At 43.2% G+C, this 19,393-nt stretch overlaps 1 protein-coding gene across 2 annotated transcripts in view; it reads left to right on the top strand.

Annotated features, from left to right (window-relative positions):
- Window positions 1-9,034: 9,034 nt before the first annotated feature.
- LOC141126935 (transmembrane 4 L6 family member 1-like) overlaps window positions 9,035-19,393 on the top strand; it is an 88,846-nt gene continuing 78,487 nt past the window's right edge. For both annotated transcript variants that reach the window (XM_073613010.1, XM_073613011.1), the window contains exon 1: window positions 9,035-9,190. The gene's annotated coding sequence lies outside the window, so the exon portion shown is untranslated. The remainder of the gene's footprint in view (window positions 9,191-19,393) is intronic.

Raw genomic sequence — 19,393 nt, 5'->3', positions numbered from 1 at the left:
CCACGAAGTTCAGGCATCTACGTCACTGCCCCTGAGGGTCTGGCCTTTGTCTGAGAACACAAAAAGGTTCCACAGAGACCAAGTTTTAGAGTATCTGTCTCGGTGCCTGTCTGTGAGTATGAGGTCTTCCATTTTGTTTATTTGCGTGACTTTTCTAAGCCACATAGCAATGGTCGGTGGGTGAGGAGATTTCCACAGGAGGGGGATGCAAGCTTTGGCAGCGTCGAGGAGATGTCAGAGTACAGATTTCTTGTACACTCTCGCTGGGATCCCCGTGGAGTGAAGGAGGAAGAAAGCCGGATCATCCAGAATGGGATGTTTCATAAATTTTTGCATAGTTTGGCGGACTGTCTCCCAAAAGCTTTTGTGCTTGGGACATGAGCAAAAGATGTGTAGGATGTCCCCTCTCTCCCTCCGGCATCTCCAGCAGAGATCAGAAGTTGCAGGGAAGTATTTATGCAATTGAGCTGGGGTTTTATACCACCTAGACAGAATTTTATAATTAGTCTTCTGCGCTTTTGTACAGATGGAAGATTTGTGTGCGAAATGGAAGATATGAAGTCGCTGTCTCGGATTAAAGCATCGATTCAAGTCCCGTTCCCATCCGACTATACCTGGGTGCTGAAAGTCATCTGCTGGCATATTTAACAGGTTATATGTGAGCGATAGCGTGTGTGGCAAGGTTCCTGAGTCAGAGCAGTATTCTTCAAAGGTCGTGAAGGGTTGGTCAGGGTCTCTAGGGAGTGGCATGGACTTTAGGAAATGGTCTAATTGGAGTGCTCTCAGAAAGTCCAATCGGAAGGGTCCTACTGGTTCCATAAGTTCAGATAGCGACACCCATCTTCTTCCCGTTTGAAAATGGGAGGCCTGAAAAAGTCCCGACCTGATTAGGGTTTGAAAAAGCGCGTCGCTAATACCGGGTGCGAATTGTGGATTGCCTAAAATAGGGGTCAGGGGCGAGTCTCTGGAGAAGAGTGTGGTCTGGTGTAACAGTCTGGCGCAAGTTCGTATTGTGGCGCCGATGAGGGGATGCCTCTTGACACCTGTGGGAAGCGATGTGTAGCACCACGGTGCTCTGTTCAGAGGTACACTACTTTGTGACTGTTCCACTCTGGGCCATAGCTTAGCGTTGTGATGGCGGCACCAATCTATAAGCCTACTAAGGTGTGTCGCGTAATAGTAAGTACATATATCCAGCATGGCCAGGCCGCCGTGGTGTTTGGGTAGGGAGAGTAGCGTCCGTCTCAGCCGTGGGCGTTTACGTGCCCAAATAAACTCTATAAATAACGAGTTTGTCATCGTAAAATAATCCGCTGGGATATGGATAGGCAAGGCCTGGAGAAGATATAAAAATTTAGGAAGGATGCTCATCTTCAGTATGTTGCAGCGACCTAGCCACAAGTGTAAGCCTGTGTGCCAAGCATTAAGAAGAGACCGAACTGATTTTAGCAGAGGGGGGAAGTTCAGGATAAATAGATTGGAAAATTTTGGTGGAATGTAGGTGCACAAATATTTCAGTGCGGTGTTAGTCCATTTCAAATTAAAGTTTGTTTGGAGTTGTAGTAGTTGTTCCTGGGATATACCCACCCCCATGGCTTCCGACTTGGTAAAATTAATTTTTAGATTAGACAGTGCCCCATAAATTTTAAATTCGAGTAGTGGATTGGGAAGGGAAATGACTGGTTTTGTAAGGGAGAACATCATGTCGTCTGTGTATGCGGATACTTTTTGTTGCGAGTCTTCCACCTCTACCCCTGTGATATCTGGGTTAAGTCTCACGTGGCACAAAAAGGGCTCCAGGGACAGGGCTCCAGGAGCGGTGAGAGGGGACAGCCCTTTCTGGTTCCATTAGCGATCTTGAAGGGTTCCGATAAGACCCCATTTGCCCTAACCATGGCCGACGGATTAGAATAAATAGACCTCACCCAGTTCAACATTTTGCTGCCCAGACCTATATGTTGTAAGACCGAGAACATGAATGGCCAGTGTACCTGGTCAAAGGCCTTTTCCGCGTCCATCCCAATAAAGACACATGGGGTTTTAGTGGTGTTGGCTATATGAAGCAAATTCAGTACCTTAATTGTATTGTCTCTGGCTTCCCTAAGTGGTACGAATCCCACCTGGTCTAAGTGAATCAAGTCAGGGATGTGTTGCTGCATTCTAGTGGCTACGATTTTCGTGAACAGTTTAAGGTCTGTATTCAATAGGGAGATGGGCCTGTAGCTCCTGCAGAGGGATGGGTCTTTGCTGTCTTTTGGGATCACCGCTATATTTGCCTGTAGGGTCGTCTCGTGAAACGTTGACCCTGTACCCAGGGTGTTAAAAAGTTTAAACCATGTGATTTCCGAGGACAGGGAGTAGGGTCTTGTAATATTGGAGCGTGAGGCCGTCGGGCCCAGCGCCTTTCCTGGTTTAGTGCTCCCTATTGCCAGTTGAAGCTCTGGCAGTGTGATGGGTTCATCCAAGAGGTCCCTTGTGTCGGTCGTCAAAGAGGGCATGTGGGAGGAGGATATGTACTCCAAAATATGTTCCTGTGACGGATAGGTTGTAGGCAAGTTGTAGAGCAATTTATAAAAAAATTGGAAGGTGAATGTAATGTGGGGTATATAAGATGCCAATTGCTGTGTGCGGAGGGACTGGGCCAGCAGTCTTCCACATTTATTACCCGACTCTTATGTGCGCTTGCGGCAGACCTGTATTGCTGCTTTGGCTCTATAGTGGAGGAGGTCTGTAATTTGTGTACGCAGAACATTAAGTTCTGTTCCTGACGATTGTGACGGGCGTGTTTATGTTGGGCTTCTACGGCTTGTAGAGTGTGCAGAAGGGATGCCAATTGAGTAGTATGCTGATGTTTGATCCGGGCGCCGTGCTTAATAAGCACTCCCCTAATCACCACCTTGTGGGCCTCCCAGACCGTGCCTGGGTCGCTGTCGGCTATGTCGTTGGTGTGGAAATAGTGCCCTATTTCTTTGACCACTTCAGCTACTACATCTTGTTTTTGTAGAAGGCTTTAGTTCAGTCTCCAAGTGCCGTTTCGAGCTGTGGTATCATCAGACAGGGCGTAGGACATTAGCACTGGAGCGTGGTCCGACCATGTAATGGATCCTATAGAGGTGTCACAAACCGCGTGCAGCTGGGTATGTGGGACTAGGAAGTAATCGATACGGGAGTATACTTGATGAGGTGTGGAGAAGAAAGTATAGTCCCTTTCGCCGGGGTGGGACAGGCGTCAGACATCAACCAACTGTGCATTATGGAGGGATTTTGCGATTTGCTTCCGGATGCCCGGCGTTAGTGAAGAAGACCCACGAGGAGGTATCTTCCGCAGGGATCAGTGGAAAGTTAAAATCCCCACCCAAGATTAAGTGTCCTTCTGTGAATTCCAAGAGAGATCTAATATGTCTGCCAATGAAAACGTCTTGTTGACTATTGGGGACATAAAGGTTCGCTAATGTCACCTTGGCGTTGCCAATCATGCCCTTCAAGAATAAGAAGCACCCTTCTGGGTCCATCCGTACATCTAGGTGCTTCCAGGGTACCCGAGCGGATAGGAGAATGGATACTCCCCTGGCCTTCGCCGTCGGGAATATAGAGTGGTAAGTCGTGGGGAATGACTTATTTTTAAGTATTGGTAGCCTATCATCCCTAAAGTGCGTTTCCTGCACAAAGACCATGTCCGCTAGGCAGTGCTCTTAACATGAAAAGAGATTTCTCAAGTAAGCTAATTTTGGAATTTTAAAATACAGTGCGTTTTGCAGGACAAGCATAATTTTCAAATATATTTTGACTTGATAAACAAGCGATGTCTTGATATACAAGTAGTGTCATGTCACAACTGTGAATAAAAGAGAAGAGAGGCTCCTCTAAGTGTAGCAATATGGTTGTATTTAATGAAGGTACAACATTTAGAAACTCACATGGTTGATGATTTAAAGATGCACATCTAAGTATGCAAGCATCCAGGGTAAAGCTGTCTACATAGACTGTCCTCCTCACCGCCATTGATGTTGTCTTTCCACGCTACGCTCCACGATCGGTTCAAGCCTCGCTTTCAGATTGCTCTACTGCAGGGTAGTCTTCCCAGTCACGATTGCAGACTGACAGTGATGAGCGGCGGTGCAGGGGATGGTCAATGTGAACAGCTTTACCCCGGATGCCTGCATACTTAGATGTGCCTCTTTTATTCATCAACCATGTGAGTTGCTAAATGTACCTTCATTAAATGTAACCATATTGGTACACTTATGCCCTGTACACACGATAGGATTTTCCGACAACAAATGTTGGATGTGAGCTAGTTGTCGGAAATTCCGACCGTTTGTGTATGCTCCATAGAACATTTGTTGTCGGAATTTCCACCAACAAATGTTTGAGATGCGGTTCTCAAATTTTTCGACAACAAAACTTGTTGTCAGAAATTCCAATTGTGTGTACATAAGTCCGACAATCAAGCAGAAGAGCCGCACTGGCTATTGAACTTCATTTTTCTAGGCTTGTGATACGTGTTGTACGTCACTGCGTCCTTGACGTTTGGGATTTCCGACAACATTTGTGTGACCGTGTGTATGCAAGACAAGTTTGAGCCAACATCCTTCAGAAAAAAAATCCACAGTTTTCTTGTCAGAAAATCCTATCGTGTGTACAAGGCATAAGGCACCTCTCTTCTCTTTTCTACTCTGTAGCTCCTGCTGGATTTTGCTTCTAATCCCCTTGTGGAGGCTTCCATTTGTGGATGGACATTTTATGGTTACACAACCTATCACATTGCTATAATCTTTTTATATGCACTATAAACTAAAGGAAAACAATGTCAGGTATGTTATTCCTGTGCTACCATGCGGTAATAAAAATGGTAAGGGGGGAAAAGCAGCTTGCACCGAATGGGGTCCAACCTGGCCCCTGATACGGACGTAAGCTCACAAGTGGGAATGGTGCTGCGCTAATCCTAATGTGCGCACCGCTGCATAGGTGCAATAATACTAAGGTATTACTGGGTGGGAGGCAAATCGCCTACACTCAGTATACTATATAATATAAAACTCAAACAAACAATAAGGTGACAACGTGCTGTGCTCAAGTAGGAAAAATTATACATTGATAAAAATGGGTGAAGATAATCAAACTACGCATAAATAGTACTAAATAAAAATATCGACATAAGTGTATAAATTATGCAGTGTAAGCACTTCACTTAAATAAATAAATAAATATCTGGAGCATAGATCACATAAAAACAAACTAGACCGCAAAGGTGCAATGTTATATATTGTATAGTATACTGAGTGTAGGCGATTTGCCTCCCACCCAGTAATACCTTAGTATAAACTAAAAGACTTATGAATAAATGGTTGTGGAACGAATCATTTGAGTTCCAATTATTTCTTATGGGGAAATTTGCTTTGATATACAAGTGCTTTGGATTACATGCATGCTTCCGGAACGGATTATGCTCGCAATCCAAGGTTTTACTGTATAACTATTGTTTGTATTGTTATTACAAAGCTGATGTTATAAAATTAAAGTGTATAGATGGGATGCATATACTCTTTAGCTTGCTTTTTAGGCTTTGACCCTGTTGAGTGATTATATACTCTATAGACAGGATGGGTTTCTGTTTTGTCTGTTTTGTCATATTGCATTTGAAATTGCTTATGATGAACTCTGTATATGTTCGTTCAGCATTCTTATCTGTATGTAAAATTCTTGAAATAAAAAGTGTTAAAAAAAAAACAAAAGTGCATGCTGTGACTGTAGATCACAACAACTACTGGCTGTTGTCTTCATTTACAAAGGTGCGTTTGTGCTTCTGAAGAGGAAACTAGGACCTGGCTGTCTAATTGGTTGCTCATGCTGGTCATTTTTCTGTATACAGTGGCTGCAGAGGGCAGGAGGACCAGGGGGGCATACAGGTAGGTACACCCAGGTTATTTTGATGACTTTTTCAGAGCTTAGCTCTCACAGCCAAGGTCTGCAGCTGGTTAAAAAAAAATTATAAATGTTCCCATAATGATAAGCAGGCAGACTGAACGTTTCCTAGAGGGCTCTCTAACCAAGTCCATAACCCCTTGCCGGTTATTGTGCTGTATGTAACCTTCCTTCCTCAGAACTACACCTCCTTACTTGTAAGAGCCTCCAATGGGGTGGATTGGACTTTATTTAGGTTCTAATTTAGGTTACAACTGAGGCATTCATCATTTAGGAAAGACCTTTGCTTTGACTATTTAGAGAAGAGAGACAGGCTGGCTTTAGAAGAAGGTGAGAAAGGACTGCACACTTGCTCCCTGCTGCCGCTGTACCCAAACAAAATTGACATCCTTTTTTACCACAAATAGCGCTTTCTTTTGGTGGTATTTAATCAACTCTGCGGTTTTTATTTTTTGCGCTATAAACAAAAAAAGAGCGACAATTTTGAAAAAAAAAACAATATTTTGTACTTTTTGCTTTAATAAATATCCTCTTTTTTTTTTTTTTTTAAAAAAGCTAATTTTTTCCTCAGCTTAGGCCGATATGTATTCTTCTACATATTTGTGGTAATAAAAATCGCAAAAAAGCGTATATTGATTGGTTTGCGCAAAAGTTATAGCGTCTATAAAATAGGGGATAAATTTATGGCATTTTTATTATTATTTTTTTTACTAGTAATGGCGGCGATCTGCGATTTTTATCGTGACTGCGACATTATGGTGGACACATCGGACACTTTTGACACATTTTTGGGTCGAATGACAATTATACAGCGATCAGTGCTGATTACTGTATAAATGTCGCTGGCAGGGAAGGGGTTAACACTAGGGGGCGATCAAGGGGTTAACTGTGTGTCCCTAGGTGTGTGTTCTAACTGTAGAGGGATGGGGCTGACTATAGGAGATGAGAGATCGTGGTTCCCAGCTCGTAGGAACTCACAATCTCTCTCTCCTCTCCTCACAGAACTGAGACGTGTGTGTGTGTTTACACACACACGCCCCTGGGCTGCCTCTCGTGCCCGCGATCGCTCGTGGCCGATGGTCATCGCTAACGCCGGTTACGAGCATCGGCACCCCCCGTTGTGCAGCGCATGCCTGCTATCCTGCTTAAAGGGACTGACTTATAGTTACGATGGTTCGTGGGATCGTAGCATAATGACGATGGCTGGTCGGCATGTGGTTAATTGGTGTCTGTATAACCAGTCCTCACTGCTGGGTGCTGTCATATCGGGAGAGGATCATTAGTCCAGTGTAGCTTAAACCCATTTTTGGGTCACAATGTGCATGTGGGGGGGGGGGCTCCAGCAAGTGAACCCGGTGGTGCAAAATATGGAAGGTACAGTAAATACTGTGTCTTCTGCTTATCCTTCCCATTCTGAAGTGAACCTGTTACTTTGTTCTCAGTGGGCAAAGTCCTTTTTAAGTAGCCCCCCCTGTGCTTTCAGTGTCACTATGATGGATGTTGTCACACTTAGAACAAATCTCTTTCTAATAGATTTAGAATTTTTTTCCCACAATGCATTGGAAACCAGGTATGTAAAATCATAGTAACAAGTTGATATCTGGTTTAAAAAAAGATATAATTTACAAACATGGGGCACACAGAACATCCTCCTAATAACTGAATGCAACTAATTAGGGCCAGTATACACCAGAAGTTATACAGGTACGTGTTCCGGGCTTGGAACGCCGTGCGTAAAACATGCAACCAACGCGGGTTTCCCGCACCTCGTTCAGTTGTGAGCGTGCCTTTAGAGATGAAGAAATATTCTAAAAGGATGTAATAGGTCAAAACCCATATTTGCATATATGGTAATACTGGCATCACTGGAAGGCCCAGTGTGGTTTTCTGCTGTTGTAGCCCTTACTGAGATTAATTTTCTGCTCATAGTTGTAAAGAGCAATTATCTGAATTTCCATAGCCTTTCTATAAGCTTGAACCAGTCTGGCCATTCTCTTCTGCCCTCTCTCATCAACAAGTTCCATCCAATATAGACTGTTGTACAGTAACATGGATTACCTCTTTACAATGGCATCTGAAAATCAGTGGAATATATTATGCAGCAAATAAACATGTTGTCCCTGAAGTTGATGTGCTGAAAGCAGAAAAAATGGGCATCAGTTTGTTGTGTATGAGGCTGCAGAGCAGTCAAAGGACCCATGCTGACCCATGGCCTACAATGGGCACGTGAGCATCAGAACTGGACCACAGAGCAATGAAGGAGATGGAAATAAAGTTGAAGGGTCAAACAGGTGACCCTGGAAAGCAATCAAAGGGAGATCAACCACGGTGTAGTAAATATAAATTTATATATAAAGCTTTATTGGTGAAGTACAAATAAACAGGGCAGTATAACCACCCCCTGATTAGGGGACGTTCTTTCTTGTACATCATGTGGATTGCTGGGTGCGTGTGCTTTGCTTACCTGGGGAAGAGATGGCACCAGGATGCACTACGGGAAGTCCAATCCATGGAGGCCGCACCTCGTAACTTACATAACTTAACCGGTTCCCGTGTGGCTCACGTCTTTTTACGGGGGCAGAATGGCACCCCTGCGCGAAACCCTGTCCAGGCACAGGGTTCCCTTTAAGAGCCGCCAGAGTGCACGAGAGCTAGCAAAGGGATTTGTGTGTGTAATGTGTGATGAACACATATACTGATCAAAAAGGTGAATAAAACACCAATCTGACTGGAAAGTGCTATATTGAATAAAAATTATGTGTGAAATAAAACATCAAAAATTATAAAAAAAAAAATGTATTCTAAGTGAGTGTTTAAAATGAACATCCTGAAACAGTCCATCTTGAGAAGCAAATAAACAAAATGTATAAAAGTCTTTCTTGTGGTGTTCAAGGTGATAAAACTTGATCTTAACGGTGCAAATTATAAGATTTGGCCATATTTGCCTTTAGTATTTCCTCTCATCCTTATTAATAAATGATGACATCAGCACAGTGGGTTAATCAATAAGAAGAGGGAACACTGACCCAGAGAACAGTGCTACATTCATCACTAGGAAAATCAATATCTGGCTATCTGTCAAACCAGCACCCTGCAGAGGGAGTTCAGGGTCCTTTCGAATTCTTTTCAGACAGATCAGTGTTTGCGGACAGTTGGTGACAAAGCTTCATTCTACACCGAACCAAATACCAGACTGACCAGTCAACCGTAGTCCACTCATCACCTTAATCTTCTGTGTCCTGGTTCATCTCTCCTGATTTAACAGGTAGGTAATAACAAATAGAGTCTAATGCAAAATGTATAGCTTATTTCACCTGGAAATTTAACTTCCCACTATGTATGCATGCCATGCGAAGTCCTAGTCTTAGTTTATTCTTTTACTTTATGGAAATTTCAGCAGGCAGAGTGGCAAAAGTTTCAGATGGGGGATCTCACAGTTGAAGTCCCCCAGAACCATATGAAGCCTTGCAAATGACTCAGTGTCCACCTGTAACTATTGTTGCTATTGTTAAATTATTTCCTCACAACCTTTTTAACTTGTGGTTACTGCAATAATGTATTTTACATAATATAGAGTAGCCAGGGTTCCGTGGAAATCTAGGGTTCCTCCAGAGGTTGTTAAACGTTCCTTAAGCTGTAGAGGATTCATATTCTGCTTAAGGGTGCCTGCAGAGTTATTGGCGCCATTGCCTCCTGTACGAGGAGCATTCTTTCCTACTGAGGACTGATGTAAGAAAGCCATTTGTACTTCCACCACCCAATATAAAGGGACCCTTTCTACTAACCACTAATATATGGGGGGTTAAAATGAGTTGTCCTGGGTGTCAACTAATCTAGGTAAGTCAAATTCTTTGTTGTCTTCTTTATTGAACAACTTACTGTTAACATTAAATATACAGGGGTTCTTCAAAAAGTTTCCGCACTTTTTTCAACTCTTTAAATTAGGAATTTGAAAAACAAATTACATCACTCGTACTAAGCTGCAAGGTCAGCCTGCTTTGTCAGACAGACTAGTCACATGACATGACGAAATTACTACTCTTCCCGCCCCCATCGTTTCCAGCGAACATATGAAAGTGCAGAAACTTTTTGAAGACCCCTTGTACCAATTTTTAGCAGGGAATCCCTGAAACCTAAAGATAATCTGGAGGGGTTAAAAGGGTTGATATTTATACCATTCTGTCCAATTTGCCAATTTCACTAATCACACTAATAACAAAATTGGAATATTGTACAGTAGTAAGGTGGAAGTGGAAGAAGGCGTAAGGGCCGACTGATACTGTATAATTTTGATTTAATTGGTTGAGTGGAGGATTGGTCCAGATACGAGGAACTGCTTTATTACATTTAACTAAGAAGTGATTGAATTTCCTAAATAGTGCAGATAGATAGATAGATAGATAGATAGATAGATAGATAGATAGATAGATAGATAGAAGATGTAAGACTTTCTTAGAGTGTATCTCTTGAATAAGCATTTATTTAATCTTGATCACGGTGTGGAAGTATGAGAACCTCTGCCTGGTTCCTGTTGGTTTCTGTGTCCCCGCCAAAGGGTCAACTTTATTTGTCCTAGAGACCATTGTCTCTTGGATAGAAAATAATACAAAATTTTGTGGATATCACAGGAGTAGAGGGGATATCTTCCAATGGGGAAACTTGTACCAATGATAACTGTCTAGGGGGACCTCTTACTTTGGAGAGATTTCATCTCACTTCCTGTTGTGTCTCAGGGATAATAAGTGAATGAAAATCTCCTCAATAGGTCTCTATGACATTGGCTCTAATCATTCCCTGCAGTATTCAAAACTAATGCCCCGTACACACGGTCGGATTTTCCAATGGAAAATGTGTGATAGGACCTTGTTGTCGGAAATTCTGACCGTGTGTAGGCTCCATCACACATTTTCCATCGGATTTTCCGACACACAAAGTTTGAGAGCAGGATATAAAATTTTCCGACAACAAAATCCGTTGTCGGAAATTCCGATCGTGTGTACACAAATCCGACGGACAAAGTGCCACGCATGCTCAGAATAAATAAAGAGATGAAAGCTATTGGCCACTGCCCCGTTTATAGTCCCGACGTACGTGTTTTACGTCACCGCGTTTAGAACGATCGGATTTTCCGACAACTTTGTGTGACCGTGTGTATGCAAGACAAGTTTGAGCCAACATCCGTCGGAAAAAATCCTAGGATTTTGTTGTCGGAATGTCCGAACAAAGTCCGACCGTGTGTACGGGGCATTACAATTAGAAAACTTTAAGCCTCATTGCTAATTGCTACATCAATGATGTATGTCTTTTTTTTAATGATGTTTAATAGAATTGATGAAACATAAAAACACAGAAAACATTGATATTAATACAGTATAACTCTCTTAACATCGTTTAAAGCATTAGCACTCATATTCTCTCTTGTTTTAGCTACTAACAGACTCTTTTTTTTAAACTACATCTGCCAGCTTCTTTGTAACTTATGCAACATTTCCCACAATTATGGGACTATTAGTTATTTAGAGAATGTAAAGTGGCCACTTTTCATTTGTAAATATTGTACGTATAGGGTTTCTAAAAAGTTTAAAATTTCTGTTTAAAATAAGACATATGAAATAAGCTTGTAACTGTTCCCCCCGCCCAGGAAAGTCTGATATTACTCTACCACTTCAGTCATAGTTACATATAGTTAGTCAGATTGAAAAAAAAGAGACAAGTCTATCTAGTTCAACCTATAAAAGCACATCACTGGCAGAGCCTGAGGCTCTCCAGCATATATAAATGAAGGCCATGCAAAAATTCATTTTTTTATTACATGAATTAACTGCAAAGTTTGCTGCAGTTTAGAAGAGGTTAGAAGCACAATTACTAAATACCAGGTTTGGGTTTAGGGTAGTTTAGAGTCTTTGAGATTAATCAAAATGGGACATGGGCCTCTATTTCCTGGCCCCGACAGCTTGCACCAACTTCCCGCCCCTCAAGTTCTGAGGTATCTATACTCGCAGCTCATAAACACCAACCCCCCCACCTAACTTCTGCTGGTGGTTGAAAAGTCTTCATCTGGATTTACAGCTGACAAATCCTTGCAGAAGCACCACTCATCACTGCATCTGCAACCATCCTCACCATCACTGCACCTGTACCCTCTTTTACTACCGTGTCTAAAGCCCATCACCACTATACCTTCACACCAACCTCCACCCCCCGTACTCTCACCACTACACCTTCACACCAACCTCCACCCCCCGTACTCTCACCACTACACCTTCACACCAACCTTCACCCCCTGTAACTCTCACCACTACACCTTCACACCAACGTCCACCCCTGTACTCTCACCACTACACCTTCACACCAACCTCCACCCCTGTACTCTCACCACTACACCTTCACACCAACCTCCACCCCCCGTACTCTCACCACTACACCTTCACACCAACCTCCACCCCCCGTACTCTCACCACTACACCTTCACACCAACCTTCACCCCCTGTAACTCTCACCACTACACCTTCACACCAACCTCCACCCCTGTACTCTCACCACTACACCATCACACCAACCTCCACCCCCCGTACTCTCACCACTACACCTTCACACCAACCTCCACCCCCCCGTACTCTCACCACTACACCTTCACACCAACCTTCACCCCCTGTAACTCTCACACTACACCTTCACACCAACCTCCACCCCTGTACTCTCACCACTACACCTTCACACCAACCTCCACCCCTGTACTCTCACCACTACACCTTCACACCAACCTCCACCCCTGTACTCTCACCATTACACCTTCACACCAACCTCCACCCCTGTACTCTCACCACTACACCTTCACACCAACCTCCACCCCTGTACTCTCACCACTACACCTTCACACCAACCTCCACCACCCGTACTCTCACCACTACACCTTCACACCAACCTCCACCCCCTGTACTCTCACCACTACACCTTCACACCAACCTCCACCCCCCGTACTCTCACCACTACACCTTCACACCAACCTCCACCCCCCGTACTCTTTCCACTACACCTTCACACCAACCTCCACCCCCCCGTACTCTTACCACTGCACCTGACCCCCATTCTTCCCCCTGCTCTCACATGCCCCATTTCATTCGCCATTGCAGTCCCACACCCAATGCACATCTCTGCATTCACTGCCACTGTACCAATAAGCACTTCTACCCTCCATTCAACAAACAGACGCACTTTTGGTAGTATCCTAAAAAAAAAAAGCATTTTTACTTATTACAGGTACTTGTACAGCGCCGTCAATTTACGCAGCGCTTTACACATATATTGTACGTTCACATCAGTCCCTGCCCTCAAGGAGCTTACAATCTAAGGTCCCTAACTCACATTCATACATACACATACTAGGGCCATTTTAGACAGGAGCCAATTAACCTACCAGCATGTCTTTTGGGGTGTGGGAGGAAACCCACGCAGGCACAGGGAGAACATGCAAATTCCAGATAGGTAGTGCCGCAGTTGGGAATGGAACCAACGGCCCCAGTGCTGCTAGGAACAGCTAACCACTTAGCCATTGTGCTTCTTCTGTGTTGCTGTTTAATCAGTTCTGGACCGCCCACCACACATTTACTGCGGCAGGACGGGCTGGCTGTGGGAAATTTGATTTTTAAAATTTTTTTTTATTGGATATTGTTTATAGCAGAAAGCAAAAAATATTGTTTTTTTTTTTTTCAAAATTGTTGGTCTTTTTTTGTTTATAGCACAAAAAATAAAAACCACAGAGGTGATCAAATACCATCAAAAGAAAGCTCTATTTGCGGGAAAAAAAGGACGTCAATTTTGTTTGGATATCGTGTTGCATGAACGCGCAATTGCCAGTTAAATTAGCATAGTGCCAAATTGCAAAGAATGCTCTGGCCAGGAAGGGGGTGAAACTTCCAGGGCTGAAGTGGTTAAGAATTCCCTTCACTTTTTGTGTAATGAAAAATGTGTCCCCAGGATAGCAAGCCAGGGGAAATCTCTAATGTCTAAAATCTGGGAGCCCAAGATACCAAATAATCCTAACAGGGGTGTTTAACCTTACCCACTCTACCAAAAAAAAAAAATAAAGTTTTGACTACACACTTTAAAGTTTAGACAAGATTATATGATTGGGTTTAGAGCTACACACTTTAAGATAACCTAATATAAATGAATAAATGTATGAATACATTAGACATAAAATAAATGAATGAATGTATCAATGCATAAACCATAGAAATATACAGACTTTATAGATCATAAACAGACTTTAGTTTCTATAAACATAAAGCGCATAACACATCGTATACATTAATTATGATATACAGTGTTTGAGGAGTCCAGGTCTAAACTACTTTATCTTTTTGAAAGCATGACCTCTTCTTCATAAACTTTCCCCACTGATTAATTGTATAGTTCAAAAATAAGGAGGAACTTGCTTTATTTTATATGCCGTCCATATCTAGAAAGGAGAACCATTTTAAACATTTAAAACAATGTACTATCGGTTGCAATAAACAAAATTTTGTCTGTATTTTGTTTAGCCAGCTAAAGTATTCATATAATGTATACCTTGAAAGTGAAACTTTTTCAGACCTTGCAGCTGCAGTGAGTCCTAGAAGAACGTGGCCCCACAAGATTCCAGAACATAATGTTCTGCATGGAATTTATACGTTTAAAACAGTCAACGTATAAATCTATTTTCACTCAAAATGTAGTCGCATAAACGGACAAGAACCAAAGTAGAGATAGAAAACGGGAAGTAGAAATGGAAATCAGGAAACAAAGATATTTTTTTTAATTTTATGAATCGGGCCTCTTAGTTATAGGTGCTGATGGAAAATTCTAAAAAATATAAAACATTTTATAATCATGCCATGATGATAGCTAGCTACCTAGATTTTTATTAATAATATTTTTGGATGTACCGTTTGGAAGAAAAGCACTACTACATAAAGTTTAAAACAGTGGTTCTCAACCACCCAGGCTCCCTCCTGTCAGGCTGGGGTTCACTACCCACTAAACTTAATGATTTGGGGGGCTGCTCTCTCCTGGTGGCCACTATAAGACTGACAATAATCATTAGGGAACTACTCTTTCCTAGGGGTCACTGTCTCACTGATACCATTGAATTGAGGGGCTACAGTGCATCGGGAAAGTATTCACAGCACTTGACTTTTTCCACATTTTGTTATGTTACAGCTTTATTCCAAAATGGATTAAATTCATTATTGTCTTCAAAATTCTACAAAGAATACCCCATAATGATATTGTGAAAAAAAGTTTGTTTGAAATCTTTGCAAATTTATTAAAAAAAAAAATGAAAAAAAAAAATCACATGAACATAAGTATTCACAGCCTTTGCCATGACACTCAAAATTGAGCTCAGGTACATCCTGTGTCCACTGATCATCCTTGAGATGTTTCTAAAACTTGATTGGAGTCCACCTGTGGTAAATTCAGTTGATTGGGCATGATTTGGAAAGGCACACACCTTTCTATAAAAGGTCCCACAGTTAACAGTGCATGTCAGAGCACAAACCAAGCCATGAAGTCCAGGGAATTATCTGTGGATCTCAGAGACAGGATTTTATTGAAGCACAGATCTGGGGAAAGGTACAGAAAAAATCTCTTCTGCATTGAAGGTCCCAATGAGCACAGTGGCCTCCATCATCCATTAAAAGGAAGATGTTTGGAACCACCAGGACTCTACCTAGTGCGGGTCACCTGGCCAAACTGAGTGATCGGGGGGACAAGGAACTTCAGGTAGGTGACCAAGAACCTGATGGTCACTCTGACAGAGCTCCAACATTTCTCTGTGGAGAGAGGAGAACCTGGAGTTTGCCAAAAGGCACCTGAAGGGCTCTCAGACCATGAGAAACAAAATTCTCTGGTCTGATGAAACAAAGATTGAACTCTGGCCTGAATGGCAAGCATCATGTCTGGAGGAAACCAGGCACTGCTCATCACCTGGCCAATACCATGCCTACAGTGAAGCATGATGGTGGCAGCATCATGCTGTGGGGATTTTTTTCAGTGGCAGGAACTGGGAGACTAGTCAGGATTGAGAGAAAGGTGTATGCAGCAATGTACAGAGACAGACATCCTTGATGAAAACCTGCTCCAGAGCGCCCTGGACCTCAGACTGGGCAAAGGTTCATCTTCCAACAGCACAATGACCCTAAGCAGGGACAACTCTGTGAATATCCTTGAGTGGCCCAGCCAGAGCTCAGACTTGAATCCGATTAAACATCTCTGGAGAGATCTGAAAATGGCTGTGCACCGATGCTCCCCATCCAACCTGATGGAGCTTGAGAGGTCTATTCTCTTGTACTCCATTCCTTTTATGTTTTTCTTTTTTTCTTTTTCTTTTTTTACTGTTGAGGCATGGAAAGTTTTAGAAGAAATTCCAGAGCCCTGGTCTCACTAATTATTATACAGGATGTATATAGCACCAACCGTCTGCGCAGCGCTTTACAACATGACAGTTACAATACAATTCTGTACAGGAGGAATCAGAGGGCCCTGTTCGTTAGAGCTTACAATCTAAAATGGAGGGTCAAGTGATACAAAAGGTAATAACTGTGGGGATGAGCTGATGGAGAAGATAAATTTACAGTTGTTAGGTGGCGGTAGGATAGGCTTCTCTAAAGAGAAACGTTTTCAGGGATCGCCTAATAGTAGACATGTAATAGGATGTTGGTCTCACAGAATGCCCATCATTTCTAGACAACAATAGCACCTCCTCTGCGTAGTTTGCTCATCACAAGCACACATGCAGTAATCCTGTACGTCTGCTGGGGAGTAATTTTGAGCTCAGGTAGCACTGCAACTCACAAAGAGAGGGGAGAATAGAAGATACACCAGAGAGAGATATACAGTTCACCAAAACAAGTGGAGATGATTTTAGGAGCCTCTAGAACTCAGTGAGTCTGAAATTCCTGGAGCAAGGTTTGGGGCCAGTCCCAGTGGACAATGATACAAGTGGCACATATAGGGTGCCATGATACAACATGGGGATAATATTGTCATTGTTTCATAGTGACAGGTCTGCAAGGGATTTAATTATAGTAATATGGTCCTCTAAATCAGGGGTAGGAAGCCTCGGCCCTACAGCTGTGGTGAAACTACAAGTCCCATGAGACATTGCAAGACCCTGACAATCACAGGGATGACTCCTAGAGGCAGAGGCATGATGGGATTTGTAGTTTCACCATAGCTGGAGGGCCAAGGTTGCTTTCCCCTGCTCTAAATAAACAGCACTAACTTGACAATACATAGGCAAAAAAATGACAATCCTGACCATAAATAGGCAATTGGTACACTATGTGGGGGGGAAACAGCCAATTGTCACAATAGGTGTGCAAAAAAGAAGCAATCATTACAATCTACAAGCATCCACACCTCCCCTTAAATCCAAAAGTATTGAGCACTATCATAATCCTTCTCTGACACATGTGTCCTCAGTGGTCAAAGGAGCTGGGGGAGAGGACAACACAGCCTGTTGCCCCTTCTAGGTCTTTGATCCTTCCCAGTGCCAACACACCTCTCTGTCCACTGGCTGAACACTAATACCACTACTGCTGTCCTACAATCCATGGCTGAGATAGAGAAAACACCCAATGATTATCAAAAAGTTGTTCTTTTTTAGGACTTTCATCTCAATGCATTCATCAGCATGGTAACATGTATCCTACATTGTTGAGATTGAAAACAAAACATATGTTCTTAAGATAAAACTTCACGTAAAACATTTTTCTTATTTTTTTAGGGGTCTTGATCATTGTAGGGAGGATTTCCCTTACTTAGTAGGTAAGGGAAATCACTAAGTGAGGGGACATTTTTCCAACAACAGACAGCAATAAAAACAGTTGCTGTATTTAATAAAGTGAGAAAGCATTATTGTTAGCGTATCTGTAGTCACCAGGACAGGATATGAGGAGAAATCTCTCCAAAAGACACAGGAAACAGATAGGTGGGTGTCTCTCAGGGTCTAATCGTAGATGGGGCTGCCCCAAGATCCTATCTTAGGTGGATCTGCTCCAGGGTCTTAGGAAAGATGGGTCCAAGGATCTTATGCCAGGTGCAGGGGCGTAACTAGAAATCACAGGGCCCCATAGCAAAACGTTGTATGGGCCCCACCCTGCAAACCGCCCCCTCCACAAAAAAAACAACTAATGCCATTAAACAACAGATTACCGCACCCATGTGGCACAGTACCCAGGCAACAGCTTATATTAATTTTTAACAACAAAGTATGCAGTATACTGTATGCAGCCCCTAAAGGACACACATTGCTGACCTCCAGCCTTCTAACCAATTTCTGTTCTGTTATATAAAATGAAATAGTTCAACTCACCATAATGCAGAATCAGTGGGAGCCCTGAGTGTGTCACTTGCCACCGTCGCCTGCCACCAGATGCAACTTGTCACGGAATATCACTTGCCACATCACCCGCCACACGTTGCGGATTGTCCACTTGCCACGTCGCCTGCCACCAGATGCAGATTGTCACTTGTCACACGTTGCAGAATGTCACCTGCCACATGTTGCCGATTGTCCACTTGCCACGTCCCGGATTGTCACTTGCCACGTCACCTGCCACACATTACTGATTGCCACTTGCCACGTCCCAGATTGTCACTTGCCACACATTAGATTGTCACTTGCCACGTCACCTGCCACACATTACGGATTGTCACTTGCCACTTTCCGGATTGTCACTTGCCACACATTACGGATTGTCACTTGCCACGTCGCCTGCCACATGTTATGGATTGTCACTTGCCTCGTCACCTGCCACACATTACGGATTGTCACTTGCCACATCCCGGATTGTCACTTGATACACATTACGGATTGTCACTTGCCACGTCGCCTGCCACATGTTACAGATTGTCACTTACCACGTCACCTGCCACACATTACGGATAGTCACTTGCCACGTCACCTGCCACACATTACGGATTGTCACTTGCCACATCCCGGATTGTCACTTGATACACATTACGGATTGTCACTTGCCACGTCACCTGCCATACATTACAGATTGTCACTTGCCACGTCACCTGCCACACATTACGGATAGTCACTTGCCACGTCACCTACCACACATTATGGATAGTCACTTGCCACGTCACCTGCCACACATTACGGATAGTCACTTGCCACGTCCCGGATTGTCACTTGCCACACATTACGGATCGTCACTTGCTGCCACGTCCCGGATTGTCACTTGCCACTTCACCTGTCACACATTACGGATTGTCACTTGCCAGGTCGCCTGCCACATGTTAGATTGTCACTTACCACGTCACCTGCCATACATTACAGATTGTCACTTGCCACGTCACCTGCAACACATTACGGATAGTCACCTGCCACACATTACGGATAGTCACTTGCCACGTAACCTGCCACACATTACGGATTGTCACTTGCCACGTCCCGGATTGTCACTTGCCACAC

Source organism: Aquarana catesbeiana, linkage group LG02 (genome assembly GCF_042186555.1).
Source record: "Aquarana catesbeiana isolate 2022-GZ linkage group LG02, ASM4218655v1, whole genome shotgun sequence".
NCBI classification, from domain to species: domain Eukaryota; kingdom Metazoa; phylum Chordata; class Amphibia; order Anura; family Ranidae; genus Aquarana; species Aquarana catesbeiana.
The sequence above is the reverse complement of the archived record's forward strand: the minus strand, read 5'-3'. Positions and strand labels throughout refer to the sequence as shown.